The 4,627-nt window shown below is 41.0% G+C and overlaps 1 long non-coding RNA gene across 1 annotated transcript; it reads right to left on the bottom strand.

Annotated features, from left to right (window-relative positions):
- Window positions 1-219: 219 nt before the first annotated feature.
- Window positions 220-3,756, bottom strand: LOC141148829 (uncharacterized). The gene is made up of 3 exons (XR_012245254.1): window positions 3,658-3,756; window positions 972-1,097; window positions 220-890 (listed from the first exon to the last, which is right to left on the bottom strand). It is a non-coding gene; the product is annotated as an uncharacterized lncRNA (long non-coding RNA).
- Window positions 3,757-4,627: the final 871 nt, after the last annotated feature.

The raw sequence follows: 4,627 nt of genomic DNA, 5'->3' as shown, positions 1-4,627 counted from the left end.
AGATCACCAGATGATTGGTATTATCCAGGTACTTCTAACAGGGTCCTTAAATAACACAATTAAATAACATTGTCACTGTAAACACCAACTTAATACAAAAACTGGTATTGAGCATTGAAAGAAGAAACCACACATTGTTGAGTATAAAACGTTTTACTCCGTGCACAATCACATGTGCGTTGTAAAACATTTTTGGGTAAAAAAACAACATCTTGGTTTAATAAAGTTTTACCTTGAAATATTTTTTTTAGTACATAAACAGGCATGTTTCAAAACATAACATACACAACTCAGAAACTTACAAAGTTCAACATTGAAAAACTGAAGGCAATGTCAGACATTATAGTGTCAAAAGTGTGTTGATTTTGCCTTAATCAGATGGCATGATGTCACCCCTGTAAAAGCCAAATTTTGAAGATGCACACAAATTGGGAGTCAAACTGGGGATTTCCCTCCTGATCCCATGCCTCATGTCAACATGTGCTATCTCCCATCATGGGGGATCAATTCACGTGTTTTGGGGGTGCAACCACTTCCTCTCACCTACTTGATTTGCAAGGAAGGGGTTGCACCCACAAAACGCGTACATTGATATCTCCTGAAGGCAGATAGCATATGATGACACACTGTGTGCATCTTCAAAATTTGGCTTTTAAAATGCGTCAAAAATTTCTAAAAATTGGTCCAAAAAAACATAAAATGGTGTCATTTTTTTGTTATTTAGATTCTTCCTAGTACATCAATCATGTTCTTCAGTTTTTGTTCAACCTCATTTGTTTTTTGCTTTATGATGTCTAAATCCCGACTACAAAACATTATGTCCTGGATTAGCATTTGTGCACTGTCACTGGTGAAATGAGTAGATTGTTCTTCCACAACATGCACATCACCTAAAAGAAAAAATACACACCATGTATTATAAATATGCAGGCATATATCTATTACTTGAATCTGTGGTGTCAGACACTCACCTGTTGTGGTGACAATTTCAAGCACCTCTCCTTCCTCCACATCCTCTGGTTGTGGTGTCCTCTGTTCCCCTTCTTCAGGAGGTGGGGGGTTCCTGGTGTCCTCAGATGTCCTGAGTCTTTTCTCCCCTATGAGAATGAAACAAAAGGTATACTTAGCACACCGATATTTGAGGCCAAAAATAGGAATATGAAACATTGCTTGGAATGTGTATGTACCCTGTCTGTGGTAGTACAACAGGATGCAGTTTCTGGAAGACCAGATTGAAGCCAGGGAATCACTTTCTACACTTCCATCCACCCTTCCCTCAACCCTACCCTCAACCCCAGCTGAGGCTTCCGAGGACCAACCTGGGCCTTCCATCCTGGAAGAAGTTGGGGAGCCCAGCTGGGGCCAGGTATAGTATTTTTTAACATATTTAGTGTCTGAAAATTATTGTTGTTAACTAGATTTTATTGATAACAAATGAATGATTTAACAAAAAGTGTTTTACATATCAATAGACAGTAGGGGCCAAAAATGTTCGGGACAAGAAAGAAAAATGTTGGGGTCAGAATGGTAGTCTTTTCTATTTATTAACATTCAATTTGCAACAGTCATGAGCTGAAAATTTTAGTGATTGATGAACCAAAAACTAAATGTCCCTTTTTCATACACAGGAAGACCTCAGCCAGGACAAGGCTCTGGAATGTGTTAGACACGAGGAGGCGGGGGTAAATGTCAGCCAGGAGGTGGCCGGGCCCAGTAGGAGCCTCACCCAATCCTAGGTCCCTCCCCTCTGCCTTACAACAAAAAGGGCCAGGAGGGGGAGTAACGTAGAGGAGGCAGCACTGGGCCTCATTAAGGATGCTACTGCGGCCATGAAAACACCCCCCCCGACGCTGAAGAGGCCTATGGCTGCTATGTAGCTGCAAAATTGCAGCAAATGGAGGAGAGCCAATGCCTCATATGTGAGAATATTATTTTTCGGGCCCTTCAGAAGGGGTTGAGGGGCCAAATGAGTGATAACATGCACTTCTGTGTGCTCGTCCATCCTCCTCCTCCTCCTCCTGCCACAAGTCCACCTCCAGAGCCACAGCCTCCAAGGAAGGCTGCAGGGAAGGCTGTAGGGAAGGCTTCAGGGAAGCGTGGAGGGAAGGCTGCAAGGACGACATGAAAGTGATGGCCTGGGTTCAGTCTGGTCTGACAGAAGACGCAGGCTGTTGTAGTACCAGAGCCTGGGGACATATATGTCATCTGCTGCTGTTCCTGATCTCTGGGAGTCCTGGACCAGATTGTGCTCCCTATTATATGGACTTCTCAGGCTACCAATTTTTATTTACAAAGAGTTGATGTGTGCCCTGGGGTACAAAGGCTTCGCAATTTCAAGCAGTTTCTCCAGTGTTGCCTTCCTCTTTATTTTGTTATGAGCCAGAATAAATGGAGATTTTTTTATATGAAAATACTTGCCTATGTGTTTTTCTTCAAAGTTTTTCTAAAATTACAATGTGAAATTAACAAGGAACACCAACCAACCTCCTTGAGCTTTAAAAATACAAGATAATAATGTTGTGGAAACTTGACATACACAAAAAAAAAATGGAGATCACTAGAAAATAAATTAAAAATAATCAAAAAAACAGGAGATTTTGATAAAAAAAAAAAGATGACTATAAAAAATAATTCTAAACATTATTATGGAGATCTGGCTTTAAAAACAAAAAAAGATTATTCAGATCACGAGAAATAATAGCAAAACAAATTCATTATTCTAGCATTATAAAGAACAAAAGAATTTAAAAGATCCAAAAATGTACAGCGTGAAGAATGTGCTATCTCCATTACAAATGCTAGTTTTACCAGACCGATCTCGTACTTGATCCTGAGCATGCGTGATTTTTTGTGCGTCTGAATTGCATATAGACTATTGCATTTTCGGATAGAAACTTTTTCCAACCGAAAAATAGAGAACATGCTCTCAATCTTTTGCTGGCAAGAATTCCTCCAGCAAAAGTCAGATGGAGCATACACATGGTCGCGATTTCCGACCAAAAGCTCTCATCGGAGTTTTGCTGGCGGTATTTCCGATTGTGTGTATGGGGCATAAGCCACCAAATTTTCTAGCTCTCAATCCAATTGATCATCTGTGAGATAAGCTGAAAAAAAAGGCTCATGCCCCACCTCGCAACTTACAGAGCTTAAAGGATCTGCTACTGATGGCTTGGTGCCAGATACCACAGAATACTTTCAGGGGTCTAGTGGTGTCCATCATGCCTCAATGTGTCAGGGCTGTTTTTGCGGCAAAAGGGGGACCTACTCAATATTAGGTGAGGGGTCATTAAGTTATATTTGATCAGTTTACGCCCATTACTAAACCTTGGCCAATAATGGTCATTACACAATGGTAAATCCACCATAATCAGTGAGGAAGAAAGCTGAACCACCTTCACCACGGATGGACATCTTACTTTCTTGGTGCCTTGTTATGGTTCAAACTTATTTTTGTAGTATTTAGCAAGATTGTTGACAGCTTCCTTGACTGACATCAGTCAATTGCAAATAACACAACTGTGAAAAAAGAGTTAACTCTTGCTTACAAATATCTGAAATCCCTTGTGTATTTTCATCTTTAAATTGTACATATTACATTTTTTTTTTCTTCTAGTGTGAGGTGAACTGAAAACAAAAATGTAATGCTATTTACCAGACCTTAGATGTGGTGGCTGCTTTTTTTTTCTCTTTATTTTCACCCAGTATATCCTGCCAGTAACACATTTCAAGACATATCTGATGTCTCAGACGCTGTTTAACCGAACCACACCCTTCTCAGCTACACCCAATAATTAGTGCAATGCAAACCACACCCTTTTTTTACATTTTGTTTTTCTTAGGCAGGAACCGGCCAATATGCAAACCATTAATGGGCAGGCTCAACTTGGGTACAACCAGCCTGCCTGGTTCACTTCTGATTATCACAAGCAGCTGAAATAGCCACTAGCGATAAGCACTGTCTTCTCCTGTCGGGCACGGCTTCCCCCACCCGGCCGGAAGAAGACAATCGCTCGGCAGGAGTTGGTTTGCACTGCCTGTGTGCTGCCTAAGAGACAGGGGTCAGACTTACAATCTGGAATACAGGCCAACTCCATTCACAAAGCATCCCTGGCAGGGGCCTCCTAGCTCCTGGATGGATCCCTAAGCTTTGCTCACTTCCCATAGCATGAGGCCTGTGCACACCTGCACAATCAGCAAGTGCTGGTCAACATCAAAATATGGACCTAGGGTTGGAAGCTTTATCCTACCAAGCTTCCAGGCTCCAGAACTCATACTAGGATTTGCCAATCCTGGAGGAAACTGCAAGGACAATTACCTCCTAATGCAATGCGCATCCCGGAGCCCCTCGCACTATAAATATGTGTCAGTATAAACCTTAAAGTAGAATCATGGGACAAAATCAAAAATGATACATACAATATATGATGTAGTATGTCACTAGCACTTAAACAGCAATTTTTGTTTTTCTGAGTCCCCCGTTGTGAGCTCTGGAGAATAATAGATTGTTGTACTCAAGATTCATATTCAGTACTCAAATTCTCAGACTGAACAGTCAGAAAATGAATGTGTAAGAAAATGACATAGCAATCACATAAAAAACAACTTATTACAAAGTGCAGGGAGCAAA

The sequence above is a fragment of the Aquarana catesbeiana genome, linkage group LG06 (genome assembly GCF_042186555.1).
Source record: "Aquarana catesbeiana isolate 2022-GZ linkage group LG06, ASM4218655v1, whole genome shotgun sequence".
NCBI lineage: Eukaryota > Metazoa > Chordata > Amphibia > Anura > Ranidae > Aquarana > Aquarana catesbeiana.
This window is presented reverse-complemented; position numbering and strand designations above follow the sequence as displayed.